Below are 20,850 nucleotides of genomic sequence, written 5' to 3'. Positions count from 1 at the left end.
AATGTAAAAATATGAAATGTAAATGTAAAAATATGAAATGTAAATGTAAAAATATGAAATGTAAATGTAAAAATATGAAATGTAAATGTAAAAATATGAAATGTAAATGTAAAAATATGAAATGTAAATGTAAAAATATGAAATGTAAATGTAAAAATATGAAATGTAAATGTAAAAATATGAAATGTAAATGTAAAAATATGAAATGTAAATGTAAAAATATGACATGTAAATGTAAAAATATGACATGTAAATGTAAAAATATGACATGTAAATGTAAAAATATGACATGTAAATGTAAAAATATGAAATGTAAATGTAAAAATATGAAATGTAAATGTAAAAATATGAAATGTAAATGTAAAAATATGAAATGTAAATGTAAAAATATGAAATGTAAATGTAAAAATATGAAATGTAAATGTAAAAATATGAAATGTAAATGTAAAAATATGAAATGTAAATGTAAAAATATGAAATGTAAATGTAAAAATATGAAATGTAAATGTAAAAATATGAAATGTAAATGTAAAAATATGAAATGTAAATGTAAAAATATGAAATGTAAATGTAAAAATATGAAATGTAAATGTAAAAATATGAAATGTAAATGTAAAAATATGAAATGTAAATGTAAAAATATGAAATGTAAATGTAAAAATATGAAATGTAAATGTAAAAATATGAAATGTAAATGTAAAAATATGAAATGTAAATGTAAAAATATGAAATGTAAATGTAAAAATATGAAATGTAAATGTAAAAATATGAAATGTAAATGTAAAAATATGAAATGTAAATGTAAAAATATGAAATGTAAATGTAAAAATATGAAATGTAAATGTAAAAATATGAAATGTAAATGTAAAAATATGAAATGTAAATGTAAAAATATGAAATGTAAATGTAAAAATATGAAATGTAAATGTAAAAATATGAAATGTAAATGTAAAAATATGAAATGTAAATGTAAAAATATGAAATGTAAATGTAAAAATATGAAATGTAAATGTAAAAATATGAAATGTAAATGTAAAAATATGAAATGTAAATGTAAAAATATGAAATGTAAATGTAAAAATATGAAATGTAAATGTAAAAATATGAAATGTAAATGTAAAAATATGAAATGTAAATGTAAAAATATGAAATGTAAATGTAAAAATATGAAATGTAAATGTAAAAATATGAAATGTAAATGTAAAAATATGAAATGTAAATGTAAAAATATGAAATGTAAATGTAAAAATATGAAATGTAAATGTAAAAATATGAAATGTAAATGTAAAAATATGAAATGTAAATGTAAAAATATGAAATGTAAATGTAAAAATATAAAATGTAAATGTAAAAATATAAAATGTAAATGTAAAAATATAAAATGTAAATGTAAAAATATAAAATGTAAATGTAAAAATATAAAATGTAAATGTAAAAATATAAAATGTAAATGTAAAAATATAAAATGTAAATGTAAAAATATAAAATGTAAATGTAAAAATATAAAATGTAAATGTAAAAATATAAAATGTAAATGTAAAAATATAAAATGTAAATGTAAAAATATAAAATGTAAATGTAAAAATATAAAATGTAAATGTAAAAATATAAAATGTAAATGTAAAAATATAAAATGTAAATGTAAAAATATAAAATGTAAATGTAAAAATATAAAATGTAAATGTAAAAATATAAAATGTAAATGTAAAAATATAAAATGTAAATGTAAAAATATAAAATGTAAATGTAAAAATATAAAATGTAAATGTAAAAATATAAAATGTAAATGTAAAAATATAAAATGTAAATGTAAAAATATAAAATGTAAATGTAAAAATATAAAATGTAAATGTAAAAATATAAAATGTAAATGTAAAAATATAAAATGTAAATGTAAAAATATAAAATGTAAATGTAAAAATATAAAATGTAAATGTAAAAATATAAAATGTAAATGTAAAAATATAAAATGTAAATGTAAAAATATAAAATGTAAATGTAAAAATATAAAATGTAAATGTAAAAATATAAAATGTAAATGTAAAAATATAAAATGTAAATGTAAAAATATAAAATGTAAATGTAAAAATATAAAATGTAAATGTAAAAATATAAAATGTAAATGTAAAAATATAAAATGTAAATGTAAAAATATAAAATGTAAATGTAAAAATATAAAATGTAAATGTAAAAATATAAAATGTAAATGTAAAAATATAAAATGTAAATGTAAAAATATAAAATGTAAATGTAAAAATATAAAATGTAAATGTAAAAATATAAAATGTAAATGTAAAAATATAAAATGTAAATGTAAAAATATAAAATGTAAATGTAAAAATATAAAATGTAAATGTAAAAATATAAAATGTAAATGTAAAAATATAAAATGTAAATGTAAAAATATAAAATGTAAATGTAAAAATATAAAATGTAAATGTAAAAATATAAAATGTAAATGTAAAAATATAAAATGTAAATGTAAAAATATAAAATGTAAATGTAAAAATATAAAATATAAATATAAACAATATAAAATAAAAAAGAATATAAATATAAACAATATAAAATAAAAAAGAATATAAATATAAAATATAAAAATAGAAATAAAAAAAATAAAAAAACTATTGTGGCGGTGGTGATTGCAATGGTGATCGCGGCGGTGAGGGTGAGGGTGATGGCTGCGGCAGCGGTTGCCGTAAGCGTCGCACGCCGGGCAACGGTAGCGATGGGGACCGCGGCCGTCTTAGCCGCAGCGGCCCCACTCGCCGATACAGCAGCCATGACTGCCGTAGCCGAGCCGCCATCACGGGGCCTGCCGCATTCTCCGCCGCAGACGCTGGTGCCTCCTCCTCCACCAGCCGCGCTTGCATCATGAAATATACATTCTAGAACACACAAAACATCGATATAATATTTATACAAAACATATTAAATATCAAACGCACAAAAAACAATGCAAAGTATTACATACTTGCAGCGGCGGTGAAGGTGGCGCAGGCGGCGATGGCTGCGGCAAGCCCCAGTCCGGCGACCACACGCGCGACGATGGAGGTGACGGCGGTGGCGACGGAGGTGATGGCGGCGATGGTGGTGACGGGGGTGACGAGGGTGGCGAGTCCTGAAACATAGAAACCCGCGATATAATATTGACACAACCGTCTGATTTTAATCTCACTCGGTATCAATGGTTAAACGCGATAAATGTCAAAAAAACATATTGTTAAGTACATACCTCGGGGTCACACTCTGGAGCAATCCTTAATAGTCCCATTTTTTATAAAAATGACGCTCGCAAAGCAATATGTTAGTGACAACTTCGCGATTTGAATGCAACTGGTCTCGATGCATCTCCTGGCTCTCGCACGTCAGAACCCCCTCCTATGATGAAATCGAGAAATGCATAGCTTTGCAAAGTAGGATGCCTTTGTTCCTCGCCATCTTCATCACAGGCCACCTGCATTTTCGCTGACCATCCTCCTCCATGTACTTATCTTCTTCTTCTTCAATGACCGTCCTCTCCTTATTCACACGCATCTTCTTTCCCTTCTTCTTTGGGCACATCATTCGACTAGACCATACCACTCTGATCACGTATTGAACATGTATCGAACCACTTTGAACACCTATCATACCACTCTGAACATCTATCGAACATGTATTGAACATGTATCAAACGTGAATCGCACCACTTTGATCGCATATCAACCGTGTATCGAACCACTTTGAACACATAACGTACCACTTTGAACATCTATCGAACGGGTATCGAACATGTATCGAACCACTTTGAACGTGTATTGAACGTCTATCGTACCACTTTGAACATCTATCCAACGGGTATCGAACGCCTATCATACCACTTAGAACATCTATCACACCACTCTGAACATCTATCGAACGTCTATCAGACCACTTGAATATCTATCGAACGTCTATCATACCACTTTGATCATGAATCGTACTACTTCTACATACTAATTACAACTATCGTCTTAATCTAGCGTACATGCAGAAGGTTGGAGGTTGAGGAGGGTGAAGAAAAAACAGTTATGCATTAAAAATTGATTATATTTTATTTGTGTATTTCCCTCTGTCGTTTAGACCACCAGTTGAATATTTTAAATACATTTTGCATGGCACAGTGCTTTGCGTGTCTGCCACATCGCAGAGTATTAACTACATTTAGCTTATTTAGGGATTTGATATCCTCGTAGTCAATGTCTAGCGTCTCGATGATCACATCCGCTCTCGTATTTTCATCGAGGAAATCCACGAGACAATCGCGTTTCTGCAGCCCTTTAACGTATACGACATGGGGTGTGTCATCTTCCTCGTCGATCGCATCGGCTACAGCTTTCATAATTAGCTGTTTAGCCATACTGTACGGAACGTCTCCATCTTCCCAACGTAGTCCATGATGTTTTGCCACCAACCACCGGATGCTCGATTTGTCGGATTTTGTAAGAAGATATTGTGGCATCGAACTCCCAAAAATATAGTGCGAGAGAATTGTTCCCTTTCGTAGGATAGCCACTTCCTTCGCGACAAATCTTCCATCGACGATGAACCCTTGCAGGTCAATGAATGTTGGTACGACCATTATCGATACAATTTAGAGGTCCGTTCGCTTCCAAGACAGACTGGAGAATGCAGTCTTTCTCGTAAAGCATCTCGATTTTCACGATGAAATTTTGTATGAATTTGTTACAGGAGAGGGCGGGCAAGTAGCACAGTAATTTAATTGATTTTGCGCACCACATTTGTCAGCGGATTGTATTCAACTACCCGATCGTGCATAATCAGACAGTAGGCCGTAGTATTTGCATGTACGTTTTCTTTACAATCAAATTCTATGCGCACGTCCACGGTGCTATTCTTGATCGACTCATTTTGTCGCGAGCAATCAATCACCACGAGGGGGCCAAATTGCAAAAATTGGGCCACGGTGAATAATGCTTCGTTGCAACTATGTCCGTAATACGATTTACGAAAATGCGTATACATGCTAAATAAGATGGCGTGCCTATTCTTGTCAAAGTTCAAGTTCATGTCATCGTACGGGTAAAATTCCGAATTGAGAAAAAGTTTTACATTGGTCAATTTGCAGTGGTCGAATCGAGTAACATCTTCAGTCATCACATTCTTTCGAGCACTCTGTAGAGCAAAGATAACGTATCGCGGCTTCTCCAGCTGTGCGGCTGCCTTCACGGCTCACGAATGCTTGGTCGTGCTTTGTAAGAGAGGATACTCGTACAGATCCCACGAGCGAAAACTAATGCTCAGGTTTTGACCACTTTCCAAAGCATGTAGCAACGACAGCTTATTAACGTCGTTCAGCGTCACGTGAGGCATCCGCCATTGCACTTTAAGTAATTCAATTTCTGGTTCCAACGTCGGCGATCCTATTAGAGAATTGTTATCGTTGCGCGATCGTATTAAAATCAATTCGTGACGCGCATTAATAACCATGCGTTTGTAGTCCTCGCAAAATCCCAACAAATATTTGAGCGGGATGCAAAAATTAAAATTATTTTTCACTATTAGCTCATCGTGCCGTTTCAAGCCCCATCCCGCATTCTCCATATTTTTGTCTTCATCAGATGTCATCGATACATAGTTTTTAAGCGTGCTAGTTATTCCAACGTTTCTGTTGCAATCAATCTCCACACCATTCAGTTCGTATCGAATCTCATCAAATATGAATGCTATGCAATTATATCCCAACATCACCGTTGATACATCATTCGGCTTATTTATCGTCAATTTTCCCTCCAGGTAGAGGAAACTTTCACACGGTAATGTGTATAAATCCTGTTGCTGTATAGGTATTCTTATCTCATCGCTGTATCCAAACGTTGTGTTGACGTAAGGGTTGTATGTGTGAGTCTCAAGCTTGACGATGCGATCATCAAACGTCGGCTTCGCGCCAATCCTTAGAATGTCGGTCATTTTTCAACTTAATTGCGTACAATGAATCCCAGCGATTTAAAAAATGCAATGTTCGCAGCACTGAGCCTCTTCTTTTTAGCGTAATCAGAGCTGTTGCAGTTGTTGTTGTTGTTGCAAACAATTTCGTTTGGAAGAAACGCGTTTCTGGAGTCGTTCAACACAAGCATCTCATTCGGCCGCACCACATGTATTATCATCGGCGTCGTCGTACGTGCAGTCTGATGGTAATCTCTTCACCTCGAAAATCAAGCAACCGTCCGTCTTGATCCACAACGCGTATCGTTAGATCCGAAATGACCTGTGCGGTGATTGGAAGGTAAATGATCTGCGCGGGCGTTTCCGATATCTTATATCTCGGCGGTACTTTGGGAGAAAATTCATGTATCGTAAGTACGCGCTTCCCATTACTGTACGCGCCAGCGGTCACGCTACATTCTATGCGAATAATGTTCACATTCATGATATTAATCGGATCGTCCGATTCGTGCCACTGTCCCGGTTCTAATACGCGATTCGTCGAGAATCCCAGTAACGATCCAATGTTATTGGGCTTCGTAAAGTCTACAATGAACGAGCAGTACAGCTCACTTTTCATGGTGTTGTTGTTGGGGCGCAACACTATAGGATACTCATCGTTGTCGCTGCCATCGTTGGCATCGGTGCCATCGAGTTTTTGAGGATACCGCTCGAGTAATCGCTGTTTCAAATACTTGGCAATGGCGTCTAATTCGTATGAACCGTGGGGAATCGTAATGTATTCATGGCTGGTGTCGACGCTGCTGTTGGTCTCATAGTTTGTGGTGAAGTAGAATTTATCGTTGCTCGAGTCGATGTTGGGTATTGTATGGTAAGTTTCAAGGGTTGTTAGGCCAAGCTCGTAATCATCGTCGCTCAAATCTATGGGTGGAAAGTAGCTCACCGCGAGGGTGCTACTCTTGCCGGTTAGAGTGAATAACCAATCCTTAAATTTGCGGCCAATCGTTTGTAGAAAGCGTAGACATAGTTGACCACAATTGCTCTGATTGTACTCCTGATAAGGCGCGTGATTGTATTCGATTTTCACGACATCTTTATCCAGATATTGTACCAATTCCTTAGGCGGTCGAAGATTGCCAAAGCTGTGGAAGTATACAGCTCGACGCCCCCTCTTCGCATACGCCAACCAATGAGTCCCCGGTCCCTCGACATTGTCCAAATTCACGATACCGCTCTCGTTTCGACGTACTCCTCCAACAGGTAGTTCATTGCGCATAAAAACAGCTCTAAAAAATGGAATACGCATACGTTTTGCCAACTCCCCCAATTGCGCATCTGTAGTTACGCCCTCGGGCATTTTTATTGTCTTTTCGGCGTTTTTTTTTTTTTGTTTCGATATTCCCTGTCCGCGCTTGTATGGTGCGAGATAAAGTTGCGCCGCCTTATTATCGTTTACCGCCTTGGCGATCCCCGCTGTTCCACCGGCTAATGATCCGAGAACACCTAGCAGCGGAAGAAGTGGTAATATGCCACCTCGTTTTACCACCGGAAGTATCCGCTATTGCGATGCTCTGCTTACAGTTCTTTTGCGGGTTTTTATTTTCATCCCCATTCCGATTTTCGTCTTAGCTTTCATAGCTGCCCAAACAGCTGTAGCAGTACCTCTTTCACCCAGAGTCGAGTCTCGGGCAACGATGCGTTTTCGCGCTTCGTCAGCGAGAACCTTATCTGCCGTGTGCCTCTCACCGAGGTCGTTGCTACGCGAATATGCAATATCGTGTTCGCGACACGCTGCCTCCAACGGATTGATGCCTCGATCGCCTCTAGCCAATCGTTTTGCCAGATGAGTTCCTGGACCACAAAACTGATATCCCGGAATATGTAATTCGATAGGTAACGCGTTTATCGCCCGATTTAACAGACCACAACCTTTCTTTACTCTCTTCGGCGACATTCGCTGCAGTTTTTAATCAATGGTGCTGGACCGTCGATATGCGTTCGCTGCCAAGGGCGATTATAATGTTCCAAGTACCGACGATACTGCTGAACCTCAGAATCGGCTTTTATATGCTTGCGGAGTCTGTTCCACAACCGATCGATGTGTCTGCCAAACTCTCACAGTAGAATAATCTTTGGTATATATTTCAATTGCTCAGCGGTTAGGTCTCGAATATCACAATGATCCGACAGGATCAGAAGCATTTTGAATAATGAGCTGTTTTACTTCGGCGCGAGCCTATAAATAGAACGCACCGCAGCTTCGACGTATCAAAATCATTTTTCGCAGTTCACGGAGAGGATGCGATTCGTGCGACAACGTGTGGCGATACGCGTGACTAATTTTGACGATAAATCGCAAATGATGTCTCCGAAAACGAGACGCATACACGGTACCATGCTACCAAACACTATACGCTGCCTCATTTGTGGCCCATCAAATTGTTGAAAGACCAACGTGCTGGTCAGCTTATTGGAAAGTCCTCACGGCGTGTGCTTCGAGAACGTGTACGTGTATTCCAAGTCGTTGCAACAGCCAAAATATAAGTATTTGGAGAATTTATTGACTCCGATAGATGAAATTGGCTACTTTACATTTTCGAATAACAGTGACGTCATCCCACCGTGCGAATCGCTTCCGAATTCCATTTTTATCTTTGATGACGTGGCATGCGACAAGCAAGATACGATAAGGGAATACTTTGCAATGGGGCACCACTCGAACGTTGACTGCTTCTATCTCTGTCAGACGTATGCAAAGATTCCCAAACATCTTATACGCGACAATGCGAATCTGTTGATACTGTTTAAGCAGGATGGTACCAACTTGAAACATGTGTACAACGATCATGTAAACACTGATATGTCTTACGAGGATTTCTGCGCTTTGTGTCGTAATTGTTGGCAGCGGGAGTATGGTTTCATGGTGATAGATAAAGATAGCGCGATGTCCAATGGACGTTATAGAAAGGGATTCAACGAGTTTGCGGTACCGTGAGATGCTCAATCGTCGTCAACACGTCGGTGGGAAAGCAACGTCTGCGATACAATGATGATTAGTAGTCAGGAGTTTAAGGATCGTGAGAGAATAGCGATGGAAATTGCAAAAACCAGCAAATCCATTCGCAGGAAACATCAGTCTTTGAAGACTGACAAGATGGATGAAGATATCGTGCTGGAAAGATACTTTAAACCTATTACCGAGCCCTTAAAACATATTGTGGAAAATACTGCTGAGACAGAAGCTGACATATCACCTGCGACGAGTATGAGCATTGAAACATTAACGGCTAAAACAAAAATCCGGCCGAAATGGAACGCATCGCGTAAAAGGAATAGTAAACAGTCATACATGTCATTGGAAAATTCGCTCGTAACCTCCACACCAGTTCAATCGAAGCGGAAACGGTTGAATGTCACATCAAACGATTCCACGGTTCCTCCTGCGTCAATAAATACATTTCCTGATGTACAGTCGCTCACAACCAATGATAACGAAGACGTGTATGAAACTTCTGCCGATGAGTCGCTTGCAGCATCTATTAGAGAGCAACTCCAAACATCCGAGGGGCAAGAAACGTTTCGCAACCATTTCGGTCCGCTGGGACAAAAATACATGAGCGCAATCCTAAGTGGTGATAGGGATACGACCATAGATTATGTGTACGGTGTACACTTTGATGGTAGTGGAATGATGCTGGGGGATAAGGCTTTCGATATGGACAAGGATGATAATATAATCATAGACGGTGTAAGATATGGAGGAACGCCCGGTTTGTACGACCTGATTTTCAAGAGAATTCCCAACGATGCTATATACACAGATGCTGATAAACAAAAATACAAAAGTATACTGCTGATGACGAATGCTCACAGACGTGGCCATAGCGAACAAAATCCCATATTGAGTAACAAGGGATACAAGTACAAACATGTAATTGCGCCACTACTACCCCGTGTATTGACCAATAAAGCGGGGAAAGGTCTAAGGACACCGCGAGTCATGGTGGTAAACGATAACAAGATCGATTATGTGCACTGGAATGATCCCAACGAGCTGGTGGATCGATTGCGTTTGCTGGAAGCGTCGCGTCAGGCGGGTAACAACTCGCACGACAACGAAATTCTATCGATTATCGAGGAACTCCGCGAGGCAGGCCTCATTATAAATTAAACCGCACGCCGATGATGTGCACTGTATGCGTCGAGATGCCGATCAACAAATTTGGTGTAACGCTCGAGAAGAGTGGAGCAGCTACAAGGGACTATTACAAATGGAGCGGCATGCTTCGAAATTATATGCGTGATAACGCTCTTTGCGTGACCGGTGCCGACTTTGATGCAAAATCGCGTAAGATGCGACGCGTAGCTCAGCCGGTGGCCGACACAGATGCCGTTAATAAACTATATGTGGAAAAGAGCATTAAACTTTTGAGAGAGCAGCAGGAAGAATTAGAGATGAAGCTGGTCGCGTTTCAGAGAGATATGCTGACGTTGCAAAACAGCGTTCAAAAGATATCGCAAGCATTGAATCCTATCCCGCAACAACAATGCGAAGGAGAATCATGCGAGACGGTTGAACTTGTCCAGAATTTCCTTGGGGCTGTGGAGAGCACATAATGCACATACACGATAATTATCGCATCATTCGTGGCAAAGATACATCTGCGATCAAACATGCAGCCACTATCGAATCCATGAGTGAAGAAAACCATGGCCACCAGAAGCTACATCTTGTGGAGGAATTGCACGCTCCAGCTCGAAGACATTTTCCTCGGAGGCGCGTCATAGTACGTGGATACGACGATCTGTGGCAAGCTGACATTGTAGAAATGCGTCCATACTCGCGATTCAACCAGGGTCACCACTACATATTCACCGTCATCGATGTGTTGAGCAAGTATGCATGGGCGTTGCCGCTCAAGACTAAAAGTGGCGCTGAGGTGACTAAAGCGTTTGCAAAGATATTTAGAGATCGATATCCGAAAAATTTGCAAACCGATCAAGGAAAAGAATTTTACAACACCGATGTGCAGGAACTCTTGAAAAAGCACGACATTAATCATTATTCGACGTATTCGGTGATGAAGGCCTCCGTCGTAGAACGTTTCAATCGAACTTTGAAGTACAATATGTGGAAACTGTTTACACTCAATGGAACCTATAGATGGACCGATTCGCTATCGCGTCTACTTGCAGAGTATAACGCGCGAAAACATAGAACCATCCGAATGCGTCCTTGCGATGTTACCCCTGCGATCGCCGACAAGCTGCTAGCCACCGTATACAGCAACATAAAGATCGTTGCTCCAGCGAGATTCGAATTGGGCGAGTTTGTGCGCGTGAGCAAATTTAAAACCATCTTCGATAAAGGTTATACACCGAATTGGACAACGGAGGTGTTCGAGATAGCCAAAGTACAGGCAACTAATCCCGCGACGTATCTGCTCGTCGATTCCTGTGGAAAACCCGTTGCCGGAGGATTCTATGAACACGAGCTGCAACGCGTCACCGATCCTGATGTGTATCTAGTGGAAAAAGTGCTGCGTAGAAAGGGGGATAAGGTATATGTCAAGTGGCTGGGGTTTGATAAATCACACAATTCATGGATAAATAAAAATAATGTACTGTAAAATAATAATAATAATACATGATTCAATAAAATACAATGATATATATACATGTGTGAGCAATTTTATTTTACATAATTCCACTATTTTATAAGAACGAGTTAATAAATATAATAATTTCTATACATGTGCAAAGAATTTTATTTTTATGCAATAATTCCGCTATTTATAAGAACGAGTTTGTTCGCACAAGAACGAGGGGCACCACGCACTTGTTTTTAACGCGTGAGCAAGTTTGTGTTCACGCGGCGGAACGTATAGATTTAAGAGAGCGCGATTAATGTTATTGTAATGTCGCCACAATAAACGAGGGTGCTTAATAACTAATTGAACGGAATATTACTATTAACAGTAGAGCACTTAATTTACTAAAAATTGTATACGCGATTGCGCGAGGCCGAAGCGAAGTATATAGAAATACTTGTTTCGTATTATCGGAGCACCGATAGCTCTTTTGTTTCGCGTTAGGAGAAACAGCGGTGTTTACCGGTACGCGGTTCACAAGCAAGAGAGCGATCGCGGAAACAGAGCGGGCCGAGCCACCGATTCGGGTGCCGATGATGCATGGCCAATCAGAGAAGTACACGTGTGTGTCGCGCGATGCTGCTAATTAGCAGAGGGAGATAATAGCTAATTAGTATAATTGTCGGCCCCGAGATGGCCCGACCAGGCTATCGCCGCGATCGCTCCAGCCGCGGACCCGGTATCAAATAGCGCGTTTAAAAGTCGCGCGCTTCGCGGCAGTGTGCACGTGCCCGATTGGCTGCATCGCTGTGGCCAATCCCAAACATTCCCGCCCGTCTCGTCATATTCTGACGAAATAGACAATTCGGCGCTGTATAGTGAAGTGGTATTAAATGAAAGCGTGATTAAAATTGAAGACAGTTAAAACAAGAGAGAAGAAACTAAAATTAAGCTAATTCCGCAAGAAGAGTGCCGCAGATCGAACCCTAACTACTATACTGACGAAGGTGACCAGGTTATGTCGGTCTTCGTCCATCGACACTGTCACCTTGAGAGCTCCCAGCATCGACCTCCGCGGCGGCAGCAAATGGTAACAGGATAAGCTTGTGTAACGGACGAGTGAACTCCGACGTCTCCGTTTTCAGTGTGAGAACACGTGTAAGACCATCGGGACCTGGATGAGTTTTGACGACTCGAGCCAGAGGCCAACGCGACGGCGGCTGCAGTTCGCTTTTGATTAAGCACAGATCGTCCTCCCGAATCACCGTCCGAACGCGACTCCACTTACCCCGCGTCTGCAACGTGTTCAGGTAGTCCCGCGACCACAAGCGCCAGAAGTGCTGCTGCATTTTCTGAACCAGCTGCCACCGAGAAAGCCGATTGTCTGGGAGCTCCTCCAGATTTGGTTCGGGTATCGCGTTAACTGCCTCACCGACCAAGAAATGACCTGGCGTCAGCGCAGCGAGATCATCGGGATCATCTGACACCGGTACCAATGGTCTAGAATTTAAACAAGCTTCGATCTCAGCGAGGAGCGTGGCCAGCTCCTCATACGTCAATCGATGTTCGCCGAGCACTCTCCGGAGGTGGTGCTTCACGGACTTCACCGCGGCCTCCCAAATCCCGCCGAAATGAGGTACAGAAGGAGGGTTAAACTTCCACTCGATACCCTCAGAAGCCAGACGGTCCAGGAGTTGCCTATTTTGGGAACTGACTGCTTGTAGTAGGGCACGCAGCACCCACGAATGCCGTACCGCAGTCGCTGTAGATCTGGGAGCAGAGGCCACGGCGAGAGGTCAGTCGTTTCAGAGCAGCTAAAAAGGCTTCCGTGGTCCCGTCCGACACCACCTCCAAATGTACGGCTTTGGTAGCTAGACACACAAACAGAGCGATATAACCTTTTCGAGCGTGCTGGCCGCGCCCTCGACTGGATCGTATAAAAATTGGCCCTGCATAATCTACGCCCACGCGCAGGAACGGGCGACAAGGGGTTAATCGAGGTGCAGGTAACACTCCCATCAGCTGGTCCGCGGTACTGCCTCTCCATCGAACACAAGTGGAGCACCGATGGATGCAGGATTTCACCAGGTGGCGACCTCGAAGAACCCAGCAATGTTGGCGAAGTGTTGAAAGGGTGAGTTGCACACCCCCATGCAAACAGCGCCGATGCGCCTCGGCGATCCACAGCGCAGCCAGTGGTGATTCATCGGGAAGAATCACAGGGTGTCGTTGATTGTAGGTGATCCTTGAATAATGCAGCCGCCCGCCAACGCGTAAGGTGCTGTCCTCCTGATCCTTGAACGGATTCAATCGAAGCAGGCGAGTTCGTCTAAGCAGCGGTTGGCGACTTTGGAGAGCGTCCAATTCCGAAGCGAAGGCAGTAGATTGCACACCTCGCACCAGCCTCGATCGGGCAGCTTGTATCTCACTGGCGGTCAGGTAAGTTGCCCGTTTCCCCTTGGACGCCGGGAGCCATCGACAGCACCAGGCGGTAACTCGGAGCAGTCGACGGAAGTTCGAAAATCGGTTTAAAAACAGGCTCACCTCATCTCCTGGGGAGCGTTGGACGTGGAGAATTTGCCTTCGTTCAGAGTGGGGCATTTCTATCGGCTCTTCGAAGGTGACGGGTCGCCCTTCGCTCGTCGCCAGCCAAGATGGACCCGACCACCACAGTGGGTGCTCGGGGAGTTCGGCCGGGGTTAGTCCTCTCGAAGCACAGTCGGCCGGGTTATCTTGGCCTGAAACATGATGCCAATGTGCCTGGGGCAGCGTGCGTTGAATGTCTGCTACTCGGTTAGCCACATAGGTTTGCCACCGACTGGTCGGAGCCTGGATCCAACCCAAGGCCACCAGGGCGTCAGTCCACAGATGCACGCCGTTGATCCTAAGAGCCAGAGTCGACAGAAGATGCGCCACCAGCCGTGTAAGTAGATGAGCGCCACTCAGCTCGAGACGTGGTAGCGACAGTTTCTTGAGTGGAGCCACCTTTGTCTTGGCTGAAATAAGATGAATCTGTATGTCACCTGATGAATCGTGAACACGCAGATACGCCACCGCAGAGTATGCTCGCTCCGAGGCGTCAGAGAAGCCATGCACTTCCACCGATTAGTTGGTGGAGGTCAAGCCCATGCACCGTGGAATCTGGATTTGACGAAGTGCTGGAAGTGCCTTCAAAAACTCGCGCCATGCGTCCTCAGATTGCACAGGTAAGGCTTCGTCCCAGTCGGTCGTGAGCGTCCAGAGTGTCTGGATGAATATTTTTGTCCATACCGTTACAGGAGCATGCCAGCCCAGTGGGTCGAAGATTTGCGCCGCCTGGCTTAGGACGCTCCGCTTCGTTGTCGTTGGACTCGTGCTACCCTCCAGAAGTCTGATCTGGAAATTATCAATCTCCGGAAGCCACTGGATACCTAAGACGCTGTGCTGGGTGTCCGTATCCCGGTGCCGGGCAAGGGCGGCGACGTCATTGTGGACCGACCTCATGAACTCAGGCGAGTTCGACGCCCACTTATGTAGCCGAAAGCTACATAATTCTTTTTTCAGAGTCAAGGCCTCCTCCACCGAAGTTGCGCCCGTTAGGATGTCGTCCACGTAAACGTCTGAGCACATCGTCTTAGAAGCCAAGGGAAACGACTCGGCCTCGTCCGCGGCCAACTGCCGCAAGCATCGTAGAGCCAGGTAGGGTGCACAGCCTAATCCGTAGGTGACAGTGCAAAGTTTATACTCCCTCAACTTTAATTCCTTCCCCTTTCGCCAGAGGATCCGCTGATAGTCCCGGTCGTCTGGATGTATAATGATTTGTCGATACATCTTTTCGACGTCAGCGACAAAGACGATGGGATGACGACGCCACCTTAGCAACAAGTCGGCTAAGGTTGGTAACAAGTTGGGACCCGTGTGCAGGACGTCATTAAGAGACCTTCCATTGGTAGTGGTCATCGAGCCATTGAACACTACGCGCAGCTTCGTAGTGGTACTCGTAGCCTTTAGGACACCATGGTGTGGTAAATAAAAGTGTCGGCCCTTAGGGGGGGCACGCGCCGCCACCATATGACCGAGATCCTCGTACTCTTGTAGAAAGTCTTGATAGGCTCGTTCATATTCAGGATTCTTACGAAAACGCTGCTGCGTAGAATTCAATGTGCGAAGTGCCGCGGGCCTCGAGGGTCCCAGCTCTGAAGTAACTTTAAATGGAAGTCTCACCACAAAACGACCTTCGGACGTGCGTCGATGAGTGGCCTGAAAGTGATCCTTCGCCTCTTGGTCACCGGGTGAGAGAGTGGGTGTTATCTGGACTTCTTCCTGCTCCCAGAATTTCTCCAACAGGCCAGGTAGTTCTTGGTTGATCGAGCAGCACTGGACCGTTGACACGCTCTTGCGGCTGCGAGCACAACCATTCCGAAGACCGCCGGTAAGAATCCAGCCAAAAGTAGTTTCCTGAGCCAGTGGAGTGCCTGGCTTGCCCTTGCGAACGCCTTCCAACATGAAGTCGTTGTAGACGTCAGCACCGAGTAGCAGATCGATGGGATCTTGGTTCGCGAGACGTGGTTCCGCCCACTGCAGGCCCTGAAGATGAGGCCAGATCGTCCCGTCGAGCACGACGGGTGGTTTGTGCGTGCATTGCGACGGAGCACCGCCGGCGAAAAGCAAAGGTATGCGAGCGCGCTGCCTCTTCAACCCAAGTCGTTTTACGAGCTGCTCCGAGATTAAGGACACTTCACACTGCCTAGGCAGTTTAAGCAGCGCTGCAATTTCGCAACCGTGGCCTTCTTCGTTGCAGCGTCCTGTACCTTGAACTTGGGACAGAAGAGTAAGTAATGTGATCCCTTACAGAGTCCGCAATCCTTCGAGTTCGATGGCGTCGTGCCGACTTGATGCACAGCGGCGCCTTTGGCAGCGACGCCTTTGGTAGCGGTCCCCTTGGGAGCTGTTTGTTTGTCTTCGGCAGGAGGATCACGTTTGCGTTGATTCTCCAGTGCCTCAACCGTATGAATACGCGTTTCGATGAACACCCTTAGAGCATCTAAGGAGGGTGGATCTGTGCATAGGCCGAGAGACGCCTCCCACTCGCGGCACGATTGCTCGTCCAGTCGGTCGACAGTCATTTTGACCAGCCAGTCGGTGGTAGTCACGGGACGGTTCATTGCGGCTAGAGCGCCAACCACGTCCCATGTTCCGTAGAACAATCGTTTCAACTCCGCCGACGATTCACATTTCACCGTGGGTAATTCATTTAAAATGGTAAGCTGTGCACTCACCAAGAGGCGTTTATTTTGGAATCGTTCCTTTAAAGCGTCCCAGGCTGATTGTAAGTTGTCGTCCGTCGTGGAATGATTACGTATCGCGGTACTCGCATCACCTTTTACACAGCCCTTTAAATAATGTAGTCGATCCACATCCATTAACGTGGGATCCTTGATCACCAGCGAGACGAAGGAATCGTGGAACGCCTGCCATTGGCTGTAGCGTCCATCGAAGCTGGGTAGCGAAATGCGGGGCAGAGTGGCACGTGATCGTGTCTCCGCGGTAGGAGCACCGCCGGAAGTCGAGGCCATGCTGGCGGGCTCCAGCTTCCGGTTAATTCGGCAAGATCGAAGCAATCCTTGGTAAAATAATCATGCCTTGCCCACTCCTCAGTGCATTGCTTCTCTATAGCCCCATGTTGCTTCGAGAATTGTTCCCAGAGTGAAGTTAGCATTTCCAGTCTAGCTTGCACCGAACCTTCAGTCATTTTAGCGACACCTCTCTTTTTCAGATTATCGTACACACGCGAGAGCCGATGATACAGCTTGACCTGATCCGCGATCGCGTCCTTCATAATGGCGGCACGTAACGAGCTCTCGCACCACGCGGTCACCACACAGCACTCGAAATCGCCGGAGTATCCGGCTCGAAGGACCAACTTATGTTCGCACAAGAACGAGGGGCACCACGCACTTGTTTTTAACGCGTGAGCAAGTTTGTGTTCACGCGGCGGAACGTATAGATTTAAGAGAGCGCTATTAATGTTATTGTAATGTCGCCACAATAAACGAGGGTGCTTAATAACTAATTGAACGGAATATTACTGTTAACAGTAGAGCACTTAATTTACTAAAAATTGTATACGCGATTGCGCGAGGCCGAAGCGAAGTATATAGATATACTTGTTTTGTATTATCGGAGCACCGATAGCTCTTTTGTTTTGCGTTAGGAGAAACAGCGGTGTTTACCGGTACGCGGTTCACAAGCAAGAGAGCGATCGCGGAAACTGAGCGGGCCGAGCCACCGATTCGGGTGCCGATGATGCATGGCCAATCAGAGAAGTACACGTGTGTGTCGCGCGATGCTGCTAATTAGTAGAGGGAGATAATAGCTAATTAGTATAATTGTCGGCCCCGAGATGGCCCGACCAGGCTATCGCCGCGATCGCCCCAGCCGCGGACCCGGTATCAAATAGCGCGTTTAAAAGTCGCGCGCTTCGCGGCAGCGTGCACGTGCCCGATTGGCTGCATCGCTGTGGCCAATCCCAAACAAGTTAATAAATACAATAATTTTTATTTTACAATGGTATTCTATAATGTCCCCAGGGCAGCGTGTCAGTTGAATCGGGTACGATATACCGCTTGTCGTCGTATGGACTTAGAGCGATTTTGGATTCTGAAATGATTTACACTTTGTGCAATTTCGAATGTATGCATGATTGCCTGCGAACCATTTCGATCTCCTTTTGCAAACACTGCGCGTAGTCGTAGAAAGTTATCGGTCTGGCTATGACGTTTGTCTTGACGCCTTTTGCCTTTTTCGTATCTTTTTTGCCATCTACGCGGAGTGCATATATTTTCGCTCTAAGACCTACGAATTCAGTCATTATCATCCCATTATTTTCGTCCTTCATCAGCCCCGGAACCTTCTTATTTAAGCGCGGCATATCATATGTATTGCCGATAGGATAATCGCTTGTATCAAATCTATCGATATTGTGTTTCATGGTCTCGTAGATATCATCGCATTGAATGTGATAGATGAGGCTATCAGTGTCTGTATATAGTATTTTACATTTTTGACCATGCAGTGCAGACATGTACTCGTGATGAAATTCGTACAAACAAATTTTTTATATGTCTAGAATGCACATACCCACGTATGTCGGTTTGTTGAATTTCACCTCGAGTTTTCGCAATTCAACAGCTATTAAATTTTCCGAAAAAAAACACTTCTGCTGTGGAAATTCGGTTTCGCAATCATTGCTCCGCACCATATCGCCCATCCCAGTGTGTTAAAAGTTTTACATATACGTGATTTCGCACATTTTCCATAGTTTTGCCAAATACCGCGTTGTTCATCAATTTGTACAAATTTTTTTCAAAATCGTTTGTCGCGCTTGTTCTAAACCGTGTATTGAGTTCGATGTAATCGCGGAGCCAGGGAGATTGAGCGAATTGAAGCACGCGGTGTATCTTTGTAATACGAAGACCGTGATGCGTGTACTGCTGCAGGTTGCGGTAATGGATAACGTAACGCTGCTTATCGTATAATGTTGCGAGTAGCTTGTCCTGTCTGCTGCCAGGTGGTTTGGCACGCGTTGGGCAGAACGGTAGATCGGCGTGAGCGTCGTGCAGACGTTGCGGATATTCCAGATCTATCTCGAGAATGTATCCCGTGGGCGAATCGACAGCGATCGAAGACACGTCAAAATTTGCGACATCTTCGACCCATTGAAATTTGGCGTATGGTAAGGGCTGGCACATTGCCCATCCGTACAAATTGTTCACGTCAAAGTACATCAAGTACGATGACCGTTCCGATGCGTCGTAAGATGGCATGTACTTGTTATTGGCTTGTGCGTATCTTCCGGAACATTGGCTTAAACCGCCACGTATACCGCGTTCGATAAACATGACCATATCAACGTCTGTGAGCAAAGCGAACGTAATTTTGATATTTTTTAGCATGGCATCCCATGTAAAGCCAGGTAAAGTATAATAATGCGCGGAATCTAATCCGTAACTCTTGATACAACTTTCGCGAAAAAACTTTCTGTTTTCAAATACAAATCGCTGTATTCGCCCAAGGTTCTAATCCCGAAACGCTGCCAGACAGTCGCGGCGTGCGCGTAATCGCTCTCGGATATAGTCTCACCTGTTAACGAACTGTAGAATGATTCATGCGGTGGTAAGCATGGATCCTGCAGCTTGTTCGCGTAATCAAGGTATTCGTACGGAAATACACCCTTTCGCGTCAATAAATTGAAATCTTCGATGGATATTGTTTCAAATTGGGATCTTAAAATTTTTAATTTATCTGCGCTAAGAAAAGATGCTAATTTGTCGAGACTGGTATTTAGAAATTTGTACGAATCGATGAATCGCAATTTAATACAATTTCGCGAGTCTGATTCTTCAGCCGTATCTTCGACATTTTTCGTGAATGAAATACATTTTTCTTTAGTTATGGGCAATACGTCAACGCTGCCTTCGAAAGCGGTAGCTATTTCCTCGATAATAAAATGCGAATCATAGCCGGATAAATTATGGAAATCTATTGGGATGTAAAACGCGTTTTTATAATTTAAATTGCACTTCGAATGTGCGGGGCCTCTAAACCGTCCGGATAGATGGCAATGATCACGCACTCGTTTATCATCAGCCTCGAATGGCTTTTCACAAATGTGGCAATGCTTCTCGCTGTGAAATGCCCTCCACTAGTCTTTCGACAACTTTTCCATGGGAACATTATTGGCTAGGATGGGTTTAGCAAAATCCGCAAAATTTTTCAGCTCTTTCACGAACCAAGAAACGCAATCCACATCGCGATGATATCGATATGCTGATAACGATGCATCGTACGAGCAATGCATACAGGGTGTCCCACTAAGGAGTGGACAGCGCGATATCTCTTAAAGTATTGTCGATAAAAATATAAAAAAATAGGGAATTGCATGGTTCGAGGGGGCCCATTTATTAGCGCGAACGAATTTTGTTTTCGATTATTATTTTAAAAGATACGATGGTCAAGTTTGGTTTTTCAAATGGAACTATTTTTTTTTGAAGACCTGAGTTGATAGTGCGTTCCAAGACAAATTCAATAAGCTTTAATGTATACACTTTATTTCCACTGGTTTTTAAGATATTGCGCTTGCAAATTTACTGATTTTCACTGCAAGAAACCCCTCTGGAATGGCAAAAACCGGGGGCGGTCTTACTGGCGCCACGGGTGGCACTGCCTGTTGAAATGGATACTTACCTGCCAAAGGTCTACGCCAGAAATGGCAGGCCCAAAGGCTGGACAATTCTTTTCCGTCAGAAATGCTACTTAGGTAGGTACATCTGCGGTATCGAGAAGCGCATCG

General features: G+C 42.8%; 1 long non-coding RNA gene and 1 pseudogene across 1 annotated transcript in view; one reads left to right on the top strand and one right to left on the bottom strand.

Annotated features, from left to right (window-relative positions):
• Positions 1-20,850, top strand: part of LOC143367129 (uncharacterized) — a 418,577-nt gene that overhangs the window by 368,841 nt on the left and 28,886 nt on the right. The window lies entirely within an intron of this gene.
• On the bottom strand, positions 18,044-18,636 carry LOC143367486 (uncharacterized; annotated as a pseudogene).

This window comes from Andrena cerasifolii, chromosome 3 (assembly GCF_050908995.1).
Source record: "Andrena cerasifolii isolate SP2316 chromosome 3, iyAndCera1_principal, whole genome shotgun sequence".
In the NCBI taxonomy this organism is placed as follows: domain Eukaryota; kingdom Metazoa; phylum Arthropoda; class Insecta; order Hymenoptera; family Andrenidae; genus Andrena; species Andrena cerasifolii.
The sequence above is the reverse complement of the archived record's forward strand: the minus strand, read 5'-3'. Positions and strand labels throughout refer to the sequence as shown.